The sequence below is a fragment of the Gossypium arboreum genome, chromosome 5 (assembly GCF_025698485.1).
Source record: "Gossypium arboreum isolate Shixiya-1 chromosome 5, ASM2569848v2, whole genome shotgun sequence".
Lineage (NCBI taxonomy): Eukaryota > Viridiplantae > Streptophyta > Magnoliopsida > Malvales > Malvaceae > Gossypium > Gossypium arboreum.
This window is the reverse complement of record NC_069074.1, coordinates 84,010,905-84,027,960: the sequence shown is the minus strand read 5'-3', so window position 1 is coordinate 84,027,960 and position 17,056 is coordinate 84,010,905.

Genomic DNA, 17,056 nt, shown 5'->3' with positions numbered 1-17,056 from the left:
CATTTTTTTTTCCCCAAGTCGATACCCGTTTTTTTTAAAAAAATGGTTACGACAGCTTGGCGACTCCACTGGGGAGTTTTATAAGAGAGTCAAGCCACAAGTTGATTAACTTTTGTCTTTTTTCGAAAATTGAGAATTTGGTTTTGATATACGATCACTTCATTGCGTTTCACCCGTTTTTCGTACTGTTTTCATCATTTTATTCCTATTTTCTTTAATCGTTTCAAGTTTTTATGCTTATATCTTCTCGCATTGCATTGCATGACCGTTGTGGTCACACCCTTAAGTGGGAGTGAGAAACTACGCCTTCGTGAGGTTTTCACCTCCGTGCAGGATAGTGGATCACTTTCGGAATACATCCGTACCTATGGTTTCGTGAGATTCTCATCTCCGTGTAGCCATAGGGAAATGTATTCTTCTGAATTGAACTCGATTCAAATTAGCCTATAATGGGTGAGGATCGAGGAATCTGTTGGTTCAGGTACCCTTACTCTAGAACCAAACCACATATAGAGAGACCTAGGAGCCCACCCTAGGTAGAGCCACTCCGAACCCCTAGTAGTCACCTGAATTGCTTTATTTGTTATTTATTTATCCTGCACTAACGTGTTTTATTTTTGTTTTGTTTAAAATTGCATTACATTACATCATCCTAGGAAGGAGGTGTTGATTCATATTTGATTGCTAAATAGAACAGTTTGTCATAAGAAAACGAATTTTTTGATAAAGTGGATTATAATACGGTTGTCTAAATATGATCCAAGTGAACACATGAAAGAAGACTGATAGCCCGTGAAGAAATACAAGACTTCGCTTCATTGCCTGAAGACAGAAACTGACAAAGATTATTCGAGAGCCGTCACATCTTGACCTTCTTAAAGGAACTGACAAGTATTACAGTAATAAGTGAGTAACGAGTCGCAGCCTGGATCGAGCAAAAAAGGAGTTAATATAGACATCTCTTGGAGAATTCGTCAGACTCGACCACAAGATCCGAATATGAAGAGGAAGATAGGTGTCTTCACTTGGAATACAAGAGAAAAGCCGTATATGTAGTCCGTTTTATGTAAAAAAATTTGCTTTCTAGAAAAGTTGTTCTAATGATATTAAATTTAGAATCAATGCCTTCCTTTTTTTTTTTGCGTTCATGCATTTGCATTACATTACATCAAAGAAAAGAATGTGTTGATTCGAAATTCAATTCCTAAATAGAATAGTTTGTCATAAGGAAACGAATTTCATGATAAAGTAGATTATAGTGCGATCGTCTGAATATAGTCCAAGTAAACACGATGAGAGAAAGTTGGTAGTTCATGGAGGAATACATGATGTAATTGCCAGAGATTCAAGCCAACAAAGGCATGACGAGAGAAAGCCGGAAGTCCATGAAGGAATACATGACTTGATTTAATTGCCAACGAAGATTATTCAAGAACCGACACTTTTGATGAGTATCATGGAGATAAGTGAGCAAGAGATCGAGGCTCAGATTAAGCAGCAAGGAACTAATAAAGGCATCTTTTAGAGAATTTACAGGATTCGACCATGAAGAAAAGATCAGCTTTTACTTGGGATATGAAGGGCAATACCGCATATGTAATATATTTTCATGTAAAGAAATATGTTTTCTAGAAAAGTTATTCTAATGGAATTGAATTCAAGATCAACATCTTCCTTTCTTTTGCATTCATTCCATACATTTGTATTACATTGCAACATTTGTATTAAACTTTCACTAAAGAACCACGATTAAACAAAATTATTTGATTAATCTGAAACCAACGAGAATCAAGCAACCGAACACACCACTATACCGTAGTAAAACCAAAGCAATGAACCAGGGATTAGAAAGGATAGAACAAATGCAAAGGGAGATGCAAGAACAATTACAAGAGCAGATGCAAGAGCAACTGGCTAAGATACAGCAAGATATGAGGGACCATATGTTGGAGTCCCAGAAAAGCATGATGGATCAATTAACTCGTCTATTGGCTGACGGATTAGAAAAGGGGAAAAGCCCTTTGATCAATGCGGGAGAAGATAATGAAGATCCTACCTACCCTCCGGGTTTTACCCCACCTCATATGCCCCTGCAAACCGAGGCACATCCTAGAAGGCCATCTGTCACAGTGAGGCCTCAACATGGGCCAGTGGATGCTGGAATCCCCATAAATTTCCCATCTGGGTTGGGAAATAATTTGGGTGATAGCTCGGTCAACCCTATTACTCCTGATCTGGATTTAATGGAGAAGGAAAGAATGGCCACTGAATCCTCGAAAGAATTGGAAGATCGTTGCAGGTGATTAGAGGAGAAGTTTAGGGTTTTAGAAGGTGCTGGCAATCATCAGGGGATCGATGCCAAAGACTTAAGTTTGGTTCCAGATTTGGTACTTCCTCATAAATTTAAGATGCCAGAGTTTGAAAAGTACAACGGGACTACATGCCCAGAGGCACACATAACAATGTTTTGTAGAAGGATGACTGGCTATGTGAACAACGGTCAACTATTGATCCATTGTTTTCAGGACAGCCTAATGGGAGCAGCGGCTAGGTGGTACAATCAGTTGAGCCGTGCAAAGATCGGTTCATGGAGAGATCTTGCACAAAGCTTTCATGCAACAAGATAACCATGTGGTGATATGACTCAGATAGGATCACACTACAAAACATGGAAAAGAAGCCGAGTGAGAGTTTCAGGCAGTATGCACAACGGTGGAGGGAAATAGCGATGCAAGTCCAGCCACCTCTTTTGGAGAAGGAAACGACCATTCTCTTCATTAATACTTTGAAGGCCTCATTCATCACCCATATGATTGGGAATACTACCAAAAGTTTTTCTGATATGGTAATGGCAGGCGAGATGATTGAGAATGCCATAAGAGGTGGCAAGATTGAAGTTGGAGAAACTACCAATAGGTCAGTTCTAAAGAAAAAGGAGAATGAAGTGAACAGTATGAGCTCATACAATAGAGATCACTCAAGGTCAATAACTGTCAATCAACCAAAGGTGACTACGAGGGGGCAACAAGGTTCGACAAAGCAGGAATCAAGTGTAAGGCAAAATTTTGAAAAGCTCCAATTTACGCCAATCTCAATGTCATATAAGGAGTTATATCAAAGTTTATTTGATTCACACGTGGTGTCCCCATATTATATAAAGCCGTTGCAACCCCCATACCCTAAATGGTATGATTCAAACGCTCAATGTGATTATCATGCGGGAGTATCGGGGCATTCAATAGAAAACTGTACTGCCTTCAAGAAGACGGTTGAAAGACTCCTCGAGATGGGGATTGTGAAGTTTGATAATACCCCTGGTACAAAGAGTCCGTTACCAAATCATGATGATAAGAGCAAATGATTAAAGGACTCCGTCAAAGATGGAAAAATAAGAAGAGGATTAGTAGCATCGGATCCTGAGTAGAGAAACTTGTGAGGCATTCGTCCTTACAAACCTGGAAATGTTTTGAATAATTAGTTTGTAGAGGAACCTCTTGTAGTTTTTAGAGCTAATCTAGAGTAATATTCAAAACACGCTTGTTGCTTTAAGCCTGGAAGCAATTAAACCCCTTTTGTGAAATAGGCTTGTATCCTAAGTCTTTATTTCAATAAAATGCATCTTTTTGAGCAAATATTCTTTGATTTCATCTCATACGGTACAAATAATTGTTCTTAGATTCTTTTGTTCTTTGGAATTTATTTCAAATATTCATTTATTCTTCATTCATGATCATACCATACAAATAATCATCCTTAGAATCATTTATTTCTTTGGAATCTGCCTTCAGCGGGTCCCCAGATATCAATGATGAGAGTAACGCTGTCATTGACTCCGAGTCTCCTTTTGAGCGAAGTATGGGCCTAAAGGGATCTCAACACTCTGAAGATGATAGAGATGTAGACTACTCTCTAATTTGTTAAGGATGGTAGAGTAAGATGAAAACAAATCCTCTCTTACAAAAAGACAGTAGACAGTAGGCCTAGGACAAGAGAAAGAGGCAAACATCGGAGTCTGCATTACCACAAAGGCAAAGCGAGACGTTATTGAGTCACTTCCTAGAATTTAAAGATTTTTTGCACGATCATATCAAGATACCGCTACTAAGGCAGGAGGATGTTGCTGAGGTTTTGAATGACATATGCTAATGGTTTTACGATGGCGGGCTAATCATGAGATTTGGGTTCTATTGGCCCACCATAGAAAAGGATTGCATCAGTATGCTGTAAATGCCAAATTTATAGAGAGAAAATTCATGTGCCCCTTTATGTGAGGCATGGAGGTTATGGGCCGATCTCTTTGAAAGCTTCTAACCAATACCGATTCGCCTTTGGGGTCATCGTTTACCCTGATAAAAATTGTTTCATATGCCAATGTCACTAGGTCGCCAGTCATCAAATTTAAAAAAAAGGGGTGCCAATAAAGAGTGCCAGAAAATCATGTCTAACACAGCTGTACAATGTCAAAAGGTCACAGTCTGTTTAAAGATTAGGAGTTCTATGGCAAAGGCAAAGGCAAAGGCAAAGGAAAAAAAAAACACAAAAACACGAAAACACAAAAAAAACAAAAAAATTCTAAAAAAAAAAGAAGCGGAAAAAAGAGAAACCAGGGCGAAACCCCGCAAATGCAGCCTTGAGACTAAAAGGGATTCGAGTTGAAAACCCGAAAAGGGCAGCTCAAATTTGGATCAAAGTGGGGCATACATTAGTCTTGCTATGCCTGAATTAACAATGAAGAAGTATGCTACGTCTTGGGGCATCGACAAAGTACTCCGGATCCCCTAAACACATATTAAACTCAGAAAGGTCCTCAAGAAGTTGGTACAGAGAAGCTCAGGCTGCAATATCTGGGGCATCTAGCTTCCATTTTACCTATTTTGAATTTGTTATCTTTGATTCTTCTCAAGATATGTCCAAATAAATTTTCTTCTTATTGCATTGCTATCTTTGATTAAATCATTCGTTTTGAGTTGATTTCATTCTTATTACATTTGCAATCTTTGATTAATTTATCCATTTCGAGCTATGCTCATAATCAATTTCCTTCTTGTTAATTGTTTTGATCTTTTTCAAGCATTTTGCATTGAAATAATGATTAATGGACTAATAACACTTTCACAAAAGAAGTTTTGCATATTACTCTGGAAGTTTCTAAATAATACAAGAACTTGAAACAAGACTATTGTTTAGAACTCGCCAAGCCTAAGGGTTGGAAATATTATCTCTTTGGACTCTTTATTGGTTGAACCAAAAGACAAGACATTTCGCCAGTGATATAACCTCGACAAATGACGAGTAATGTCAACCTAAGTGTAAAAGAAGGTCATTCTCGAGAAAAGAAATGATACTTTGCATTCATATACATCTGGTCATTACACCCAGGGAATAGTGTAACAGATCAAACTGATTGAAGATGATACAAATCCTATGCCTTTGAGTTGCAGCGGAATGGATGGAAGAAACCAAATGTTATTCCTCTGAAATTACAGTAGGAGGCACAAACTTTATGTCCCAAAAGGTACAGTGAAAGAGACTCTGAAATTACAGCGAGGCGAGCTTGCTGAGCAAAATGTGATTGTTTCCTTGACTTTTCTGTCAAGAATACCAAATAGAATAAGATGCCGGTAATGTCGTCGCGATAATGTCCTAATGAACAACGAACGATGATACCTTAAGCCTTTTTAAAAAAAAGGCTCATGACATTTCTACAGTAACGCATCTAGTTAGGAGCATTTGATTCATTTCATAACATCCTAATTATTTGACATAAAGCATCACATTTAGTTAGGAGCATTTGATTCATTTCGATCATAACATCCTAATCATTTGACATAAGCATAGATACATGGAACTGATTCTACAGGTGATGTCCCTAGAATCAGTAAATTCACAAGCCTTAAACCCCTAAGCAGTAGGATAACAGGCTGAATTTACAGATCTTAACCCCTTAAGCAGTTGGGAAACAGATCGAAGATGATGGGCCTTAAACCCCTAAGTAGTAGGGTAACAGGCTGGAAATTACAAATTTCTTTTTCCCTGAAATGGCATTAGAGTGGCTAAAAGCCACAGCAGATCTCCTTGAAGTTTCAAAGGATCTTTTCTTCCTGAAATGGTGTTGGAGTGGCTAAAAGCCACAACAGATCTCCTTGAAGTTTCAGCAAACCTCTTCTTCTAGAAATGGCATTGGAGCGGCTAAAAGTCACAGCAGATCTCCTTAAAGTTCTAGCGGAAGAAGATCAAAACAAGTCTTATCTCCCTGAAGTTGCAGAGGAGCAGACTGAAGATAGCAGATTTGACATTCCTGTGCTTACAGTGAAGCAGATCGAAGATTTCAGCATGGCATCCCTGTGCTTATAGGGAACAAGTTGAAAACATCAAATTTGGCATCCCTGTGCTTATAGGGAACAAGTTGAAAGCAGCAGATTTGACATCCCTGTGCTTATAGAGAATGGGTCGAAGATAGCAGATCTAACATTCCTGTGCTTACAGTGAAGCAGATCGAAGATTTCAGTATGGCATCCCTGTGCTTATGGGGAACAAGTTGAAAATATCAGATTTGGCATCCCTGTGCTTATAGGGAACGAATCGAAGATAGCAGATCTGACATTCCTGTGCTTACAGTGAAGTAAATCGAAGATTTCAGCATGGCATCCCTGTGCTTATAGGGAACAAGTTGAAAACAGCAGATTTGGCATCCCTGTGCTTATAGGGAACAGATCGAAGGTAGCAGATCTGACATTCCTGTGCTTACAGTGAAGTAGATCGAAGATTTCAGCATGGCATCCCTGTGCTTATAAGGAACAAGTTGAAAGCAGCAGATTTGGCATCCCTGTGCTTATAGGGAACGGATCGAAGATAGCAGATCTGACATTCCTGTGCTTACAGTGAAGTAGATCGAAGATTTCAGCATAGCATCCCGGTGCTTATAGGGAACAAGTTGAAAGCAACAGATTTAGCATCCCTGTGCTTATAGGGAACGGATCGAAGATAGCAGATCGACATTCACGTGCTACAAGTGAAGCGGATCCAAGATTTGACATGGAATCCCTGTGCTTATAGGGAACAAGTTGAAAACATCAGATTTGGCATCCCTGTGCTTATAGGGAACGGATCGAAGATAGCAGATCTGACATTCTTGTGCTTACAGTGAAGTAGATCGAAGATTTCAGCATGACATCTTGTGCTTATAGGGAACAAGTTGAAAATACTTAATTTAACCCTGTGTTTATAGGGAACAAATCAAAGATAACAGATTTGGCATCTCTGTAGTGGCGGAAAGCAGATCGAAGATAACAGATTTGGCATCTCTGTAGCGACGGAGAGCAGATCGAAGGTAACAAAATTTGACGTCTCTGTAGCGGCGGAGAGCAGATCGAAAACAACAGATTTGGCGTCTCTGTAGTGGCGGAGAGCAGATCGAAGATAACAGATTTGGCGTCTCTGTAGCGGCAGAGAGCAGATCGAAGATAATTTGGCATCTCTGTAGCGACAGAGAGCATATCGAAGATAACAGATTTGGCGTCTCTGTAGCGGCGGAGAGCAGATTGAAAATAACAGATTTGGCGTCTCTGTAGCGGCGGAGAGCAGATCGAAGATAACAGATTTGGCGTCTCTGTAGCGGCGGAGAGCAGATCGAATATAGCAGATTTGGCGTCTCTGTAGCGGCGAAAAGCAGATCGAAGATAGCAGATTTGGCGTCTCTCTAGCGGTGGGGAGTAGATCGAAGATAACAGATTTGGCGTCTCTGTATTGGCAGAGAGCAGATAAAAAATAACATATCGGTGTTCCTGAGTTTTCAAGAAGCAAGTTGAAGATAGCAAATTTGACACTCTTGAAGACATCAGAATACCTTTAAGGAAGATGAGGAGCAAGATTTTGAGGTTTAGCCAGACCGGGCAAATTTGGTCCTTTTTATAGTCTTTGCTCCATTCTCGTTACATGCCAATGAGCAAAGAGGGGCAGCTGTAAGGCCCAAATTTTGCCCGGGGCCCAATAAAACCAAACCCAAATTAAACCTAGCCCATTACCCAGTTACAAGCCCAAACCCAATTTTGGCCCAACCTAATCCCATTACACTAGCCCAACCCAAACACACAAAAATAAATAAATAAAAAACCTTGGCCACCTACTCCACCACCTTTTTTGGCCACCCACCTTGGCCACCTACTCCACCACCCTTGTTGGCCACCCACCTTGGCCACCTAAACCACCCACCTTGGCCACCTAAACTACTCCAACCACTCCACTTGCTTACAAAAAATTTATTGGTAAAATTTGGCTATAAAAGCCATTCAAGACTATGTTAGAGGGGGATTTTTTTGTTTTTTGGAGGTTTTTTTTTTTTGTTTTTTGGAAAGAAGGTTGTTTTTGTTTCTTGGAAAGGCTAGTTTTTGGAGATTAATCAAAGATCAAAGCAAAAGAGGTTCGGCCGCCGTGTATGGTGGCGCCGATGGCGGCCTATGGGGGTCCATGACCGAAGCAAAGCCGGACCAACGGCCGGATTTAGAAAAGAGGGAGAAAGAGAGTTGAAAGCTTTGTTTTATTATTTTTTTATTTTATCATTTTTACTATTATTTATATTATTATTATTATTTCTCATGTATATATTATTATTTATATTATTATTATATTATATATGCCCTCTCCATATTTATTTATATTATTACTATTATTATTGTTACTTCTATTATTTTTATTTCTAACTACTATTATTATATATATGTATTATTGTTTGTATTATTATTATTATTATCACCCTATTGTTATTACTTTACTTTTGTATTCTAATATATTATTAATATTACTCATATTTTCATTATTTTTGCTATTACTATTATTATTATATATTAGTGTATATTTTATGTATATACATATATATATATATATTTATATATAGTATTGTTTTTTATTACTTTAATTTAATATTTTATTATATTTGCTTTTTGTATTTCTATATTTATTATTATTATTATATAGTAGTGTGTATTTCTATTATATATATATATATATTTATATATAGTATTATTGTTTACTTTACTTTAATATTATTCTTATTATCATTATATCCAACCCAATAATAATTCTTTCATAAAGTAATATTCCGTATTTGGTAATTCGAGACAATCGTGCCCTAACTTATTGGGTTTCGATTTTCTCCTTTAACCTAAATAACGGAATACTCTTTTAAATCATGACATGAGTTTTGAAAATGCTTATTCTCGGAGATACGAGGTGTTGTGCCCTAACTTACTGGGTATGGCATTTTGTTATCTCGAAATAAGATTTTTGCAAGTAAAGGCAATATTCGGTGTTCGGAATTCGAGGAAACGTGCCTAACTTACTGGGTTTCGATTTTCCTCGTTCACCTTAACTAATGAATAACCTTTTGAAATACACGAATTTTTATATAAAAGGCAAGATCGCTCTCGAAAATTCAAGGTGTCGTGTCCTAACTTCTTGGATGTGACATTTTATATTGTGAGACGAGAAGGTCCTTAACATTTGAGCATTTTCTTTACAAAGAGGGATCGTATTTTAAATTCTTTCAAGTTTTCAAATTTTCGACACTAAGACACTAATTAATCAACTAGGTACCAATTTTGGGCGATCGAGGGTGCTAATCCTTCCTCGTATGCGTAATCGACTCTCGAACTCATTTTCGATTTTCGAGACCAAAATTATCATTTTAGTAAATCTTAACTTTTATTAAAATGATTAACTTAAGGTGATCCGATCACACCTAAAAAGATTGGTGGCGACTCCTGTTTTCGTTTTTTTTCTCCAAGTCGATACCCTTTTTTTTAAAAAAATGGTTACGACAAGTCTCACTTCCTGTTATCTGCAAGGAAAATTTCCAACCCAAGTTTTCCCTCTTCCATATCTTAAAAATATCATTTTGTACTTTACCTGAAACAAATTGGAGTAGTCCCTCTAGTTTGCTAGATGTTTCACGGAAAAGGTTTTGAAAAGAGTTACCCCACTCAATTGGAAACCTTAAACACTTGCAAACACTTAAGCTTATTTTACAGATTGACCTAGTTAAGCAACAAACAAGTAAAAATATGGAAGAAATTAAGAAATTGAACACACAAATTTAACGTGATAAAACTTATCCAAAGAGAATAAAAAACCACGGGTAAAGATAATTTTACTATAATGACGAAAGAACGAAGAGTACAAAGATGGAGATAAAAATTAAACCCCGAAAAACAAAGAACCTTTAAAACGTAAACACAAAATTCTTCAAAAATGTTATGAGTTCTAATATTTAAGGGGTGTTTTTCTAATGTTGTAAAAGAGCTTATTTATAGGCTAAATTCGTAAGTTAAATAAATTATGTTAATAAATGCTAAATATATTATACTAATAAATACTAAATCTTCTAGAAAGAAAATATATTTTATTTAACTTGACTTGCAGGCAATTTCTTAGAATTTGTGATGCATCGTTGAGAGCACCAAAAATATCTTATTCCCTATAAAATAGTAAAAATAATAGTAAAGGGAAGTAGGGTCGAATCCTCAAGGACCAGATTGTACGAATGCTCGTTTCTTGAAACCTTGGACAATTTTTTGGCCAAGAAAACTTGCGTTCTTGAAAAAAAACAGAATTAAGAATTTCAATCTGGAAAAAATAAAAACAGAATTTAAAGTTGAATTGAAATTGCGAAATTAAATAAATTGCAAAAATTAAAATGGAGAATATAAAAATAAACAAAGTTTGAAAATAGAGAGTTTCTTATGTGGCGAGATTCCAGCCTCCGGTTGTCTCGATCCGCCTTGGGTTCAATCATTGGCTTTTAATTAACCCTTCTCGAGCAGGATAAGCCAGTTATAGTGGTAAAGGATGCCTACGACCACCAGCTCCAAGGATTTAGACTTAAAATTTGGCGGAACCTGACTCTAGCCGATAATCGCTTTTGTAGGAGTATCTTTTACTAGATCATCACTTCCCAACGGCGAATACCACACTGTTTTATCTCTTGGATTCGCCAACATCTGAGGCAGAAAGCCAACGAACCGACTATACAACCTTCCCAAAATGTACAAAGCGACTGTTCTTTGCACAATTTGAAAAGATCACCTATTAAGGGACATGGACGGAAGCGTCAGCCCCGTAATGCGGAGAAACGATGAATACCCTGTTGAGAAGGCTAAGCGCGGATTCTAAGCCTCATGAACCTTTTTGGGGAATTTTGACAACCTTCGGCTAATTGGTTTAGTGGCTTATGATTTTTGGGAAAGAAATAAATATAATAGAAATGAGATTTTTATTGAAGAAAATATGAAGATAACAAAAAGACAGAGTTTTTGGGAGAGGAGTATTTACAGAAAAAAGAGATCGCCAATATGTACCACTCCATTCCCTATTTATAGTACTAGAAAACCTAGTCTATTCCTAATTAAATTCTAAAAGATAAATAGAAATAAATAAAGATAAATAAAATTAAATCCTAAAATTAAATCTAAATAATTATTCTTAATAATTATCCTAATATAATTAAACATTAAATAGAACATTATGCTATAAAATCTCTTCTTTTGCATTTTTGCCCCAAAAATCTTCCATACTTTGCATTTTCAGCACCACTTCTTTCCTACTTCGTATGTTGGCCCATTTTATCTCCAAATTCATATTTTTTGCCCTTAAATTTATTTTTTCCTACAATTTAGTCCCTAAAAGATAAAAGACCATAAAATAGCCCAAATTAGTAGGATCATACTCAAAATAAACATGCGATTAGCATATAGAAATATGTCGTTCTAGAGTATTATCAATCTGGGTCACACAACTCTAACAATATCCACTTTGACACGAATTTTCAAAATGCCATCTTTGCCAAAATCCCGCCACGGGTCTATCTCGAACTATGCAGGGAATTAACTGGGTCGAATCTGTGCTTAGAAGCTGGAAGACTTCTAGCTTTCGACTTGTGCACTACTAAATCAAAACTAATCTAGGTCTGATTTTACGAACATAGTGCCCTAACTTTTCAAAACTTGCATCCAAAAGAGAACCTCTATTCAACGAAACTATCATACATTTTTCCCTCCTATGACTAAATTACCTCCGCTCTAAACGAGTTGACTTCAACTTCGTGATGGACGAGGGACGTCTGATTTTACCGGTCACTGTAAAACCTTCCAGAATATAAAGGCTATCGGCCATTTTACCTTTTAGCAAAACAAGAGCCCCACGAGACACCTCAATGCCGCTCAACTCGATATTGATTCTGCAGCCTTTTGAGTCTAAAATACTTAAAAAGATGAGATTCTTTCAAAAATCAGGTACATACTTAACATCTGAGAGTGTCTTAATAGTCTCATCGTGCATCCTAATTTTAACAGTACCAATACTAATTACCTTACTTAATGAATCATTTCCCATGCTTACAACTCCACATTCAACCGAACTGTATGTGGAGAATTATTCTCTATTGGGACACATGTGGAAAGAACATTTCGAATCTAAGATCCACTAGGACGTAAGCTCGGAGCTTTCACCCGTTGATACTAATAAGAAATTATCGTTACATCTTCCTCGTTACTCTCAGCAACCCTTTTATTTCGCAGTTTATAACAATCTACTTTGACGTGACCTAACTTCTTACAATAGCGACACCTTTTGTCTCGCTTCTTTTATGCTACCAAAACGGAAGCTTGCCTATCTGTCTTGCTATTCGAACTAAACTCATTATTGAGTTTGTATTTACTCAATAAATGATCTTTCACATCCTTAAACGAGAGTTTATCTCTACCAGAAATTAGGGTCTCCCTGAAAGACTTGTATGAAGGTGGGTAAATAACACAATAATAGCATAACTTGATCTTTATCGTCAATTTGAACCTCAATGTTATTTAAATTGTTTAAAAGGGTAACGAATTGACTGATGTGATCTCTAAAAAGCTCACCTTCGTTCATGCAAAACGTAAATATACGTTGTTTTAACACTAAACGGTTAGCTAGAGACTTAATTGCATAAAGAGTTTTTAACATTTTCCACAAGGTGAATGAGGTTTTCTCCATCAATACCTCCTACAATACCTTATTAGAAAGGCACAACTGGATTACAGATAAGACATTTTCATCAAGCTCTTCTCATTTTAACTGATCTAATTCTAGGGCTTTTTCTTAGTAATGACCTTTTTCAAGTTGGTCTGAACTAGAATTGTCATTATCCAAACTTGCCACAAATTGATATTTTTGACACCATTGAATTTCTCAATGTTAAACCTTGTTGTTGCCATCTTTGAACAGACTGATCTGTAAAAACTGAACTAGCTCTGATACCACTTGTTAAGGATTGACTTGATTAAGCAATGAACAAGAAAAAATAACGAAAGAAATTAAGAAATTGAACACACAAATTTAACATGGAAAAGCCCCTCCAAAGAGGATAAAAAACTACGGGCAAAGATAATTTTACTATAATGGCAAAATAACGAAGAGTACAAAGATGAAGATAAAACTAAACCCCGAAATCCGAACTAGATCGGATTAATTTATAAAAAATATAAAAATGGAGATATAAATTTATAAATATATAAAAAATCATAAAAACTTGAACTGGATCAGATTAATCGATTGGACTGATTAGATCGAAATTGATAAGGGTATTAGTCCGAAGAAAACCATTAGATCGGTTGACTTGAGACAATTGAATTGATTTTTTTTAATTTTTAAATATTTTTTAAATATTTAATTTGTAATGTTTTATTCAACTTAGCTGGATAGATCAATCAAATTGGCAAATTAGTGGATTGATTGGTTTGATCACCAATCCAGTTCTGAAAACCTTGGTTAGGGTATTTCATTATGATATATGCTAATAGTTGGATAATGAAATTTGGTTTAATAAAAATATTAAAAATAAAAAATCAATTCAACTGCCCGATTCTCAGGTCAACCAGTCTAATGGCTTTTCCTGGACCGGTACCCTTGCTGAATTTAGGCTAATTGGTCCAGTTCAAGTTTTTTAGTTTTTTTAATTTTTATAAGTTTATATCAATTTTAATAATTTTAATTTTTTAATAATTTTATACAATGTTTATTATCTTTTAAGAATTCTAATTATAATTTTTAATAGTTTATTAGATTTTATATTTTTATAATATTTATAAGTTTTATAATTTATATAATTTTAATAAGTTTGTATCAATTTTAACAATTCAAATAATTTTTAATATTTAATATTTTTATTTTTATAATTTTTTCATTTTATGGGAAAAACATTAAATTAAACCAAAAGTTGCCTTGTGTTACTATCTAATTTGTCTATCAATTTATTTTAACGGTCAACATGGTCAATAACATAATCTGTTAATGGAGGGGCTTAATTAGTTATTTTAGTTAACAATAGGGGCTTAATTGGGTGCGAATTTAACATAAGGGCTTAATTGACTTTTTTACATTTTCCCAGGGGCGTTTTTGACATATAAGGTTTTTAATTTTTATCTTTTGGTTATAGTAATATTAATATTTGATATTTGATTATTTATGGAAATTAAATTTATGTTAATTGTTTAGGTTTAGGTTCACGGGGATCCACTTTCACTGTAAAAACTAAAGTAGTTTTTAATACTTTTGTAATTATTCATATGATTAATATTTTAATGATCCAACTGTTCTATTTCACGGCCTACTCATGTAGACCTTGCATGTCAAATTTGACGTAAATTTAAAATTTTTAACTATTGGATGTGTTTTAACCGTTGAATATATTTTAATACATAGAATATTTTAAATCGATATGATAGAGATATCGATGAGTTAAAAATTTACATGCATGACAAAAACAACTATATTAATAAATTTAGCAGTTGAATCATTAAAATATTAAACATATAAATAATTACAGAAGTAATTTTTACACGGTGTAATTGGATCTCTATATGAGTCAATTAAGAATATTGAAATGATGTACGAGTAGTTCTCTTACATACGACATTTTAAAATAAATTAAAAATTAGAAAAGAAAACCTTTTTAGAGCAAATTGATATGAATTTTAATTTAACTTGCCAATATTGTGCCTCATTATTATTTGCCGGCACAGTTACTAAATCTGCACAATTTCCTCTTCATGTATGGTTACTTGATGCCATGGAGGGGCCTACTCCTATTTCGACTCTTATACATGTTGCCACTATGGTAGCTGCTGGAATTTTTCTTGTACCCCGCCTACTTCTTCTTTTTATAGTTATATCTTACGTATTGAATTTAATATCTTTGATAGGTATAATAACTGTATTATCAGGGGCTACTTTAGCCATCATTTAAAAATAATAAATAAAAATAGAATTGAATATTAATTTCATTATAGGTTCTTATTATCTATTCTTTTTGATACAATGTCTAGAATTACTCAAAGCCCCTCTTTAACCCTTAAATAAGAAGATATCACCCTTCAGCTCATTCGAACTCACATCCTCCTACATTAATAACAATGCCGATATCATTCGAGTTAAGACTCAATCAACCAAATAAATTTATAAATTCATAATACTTAAAAATGAAAAATAAAGCTCACATATAATATCTTTAAAATTGAACAGTTATAATCAATTATAAAAACGTGTAATAATTTAAAACATGACACATAAGAGTTCAAAAGAAGATATATTTTTAATTTAATTAATACATAACACGAAAATAATTTTAACAGGATTTACTATATATTGCAAAAAAAAAAACATTTCAAGAAATCTTCATCACATCTATTACCATTGAAAGTAAATGAATTTAGACTTTTTTCTAAGGAAAATAATTTAATCTTAAAATATAATTATTATGATAAATAATACAAAATCTATACTAATTGTTATAATAGACATTGGTAATGGCAATAGAATAATTACAAAATAAGAAATATAAGAACACACAAATTTTATGTGGAAACTTTTTCGAGAAAAAATTACGGGCTGAGGAGAATAAATTCACTAATGTTGAAAAACGAATGATACAAGAAGAGTTTCGATTACATCTATTTAAAGGTTGAAAAACCTTATTCTAATCAATGTCAAATAAAAGAAGTAAAGTTCTATATAGATTTTACTTGTGCGGCATAGTCCATATTTTATTTCTTTAACAAATGATGAAATTCAGGTCACACAACCCTAATACTAATATATAGCTCTTAAGTGTGTATGGGATTACTCATTTTGGTAGCACCAATTATAAAAAAGAAATACATAATCTTAAACTACAAAATAAATCATACAAAATCTATTCTAAAGAAAAAAAAAGAAATAAAAAAGTTATACTATTATATAGGTATTAACAGGGGTGTAGCTAAGGCGTTGGCAGGGATCGACACCTTAGGCTCTTTAAAATTTTTAAAAATTTAAATCTATAAAGGTGAAATTGTATTTTGGTGATAAAAATTTGATTTAATCATTTAAAATTATAAAGATATAAGTTATTAAAATGGTAAAATTATATTTTTATTATCATAAAATTACAATTTAATTTCGAACTTTAATTTTTTTTATTTCACCTTGACTATTAAGTGTTTGAAATTACTCTACTTAGTAGCACCAATAAAAATATTATATAATCTTAAAATATAAAATAAATCATATATATTTTTAAATATTGGTAACTTTTGCATTAGTTTTACTTTTTTTTTACTACTTTTCTAAAACTACTTTTTCTTTATTCTAAATATCTTATTTACCATAATAAAAATCATTCACCAATAAGTGTTGGATGTAGTGATAAGATAGATTGCACATTCTCTTGAGAATATAAGTTTGAATCTTAAAGACAATATTATTGAGAGGGCAACCACGATTCCCAAACATATACCATAGATACTAAAAGAAAATAATCCACTAATTTATTAATTTATTTTATTTATACTAATAAATAATTTCTCTTGAAAATAACTATTTACGTAAAAATATTTTTAATTTTAATTAATTTATCTTTAAATTATATAAATTTTATTGTTTAAAAGAAATATTTTTCACTGTGATGAATTCTAATATTATATAATTGAGAGACAACACAACACATGTGAAAAATAATTGAAACATAATATGAAATAAAATATAAACCCAA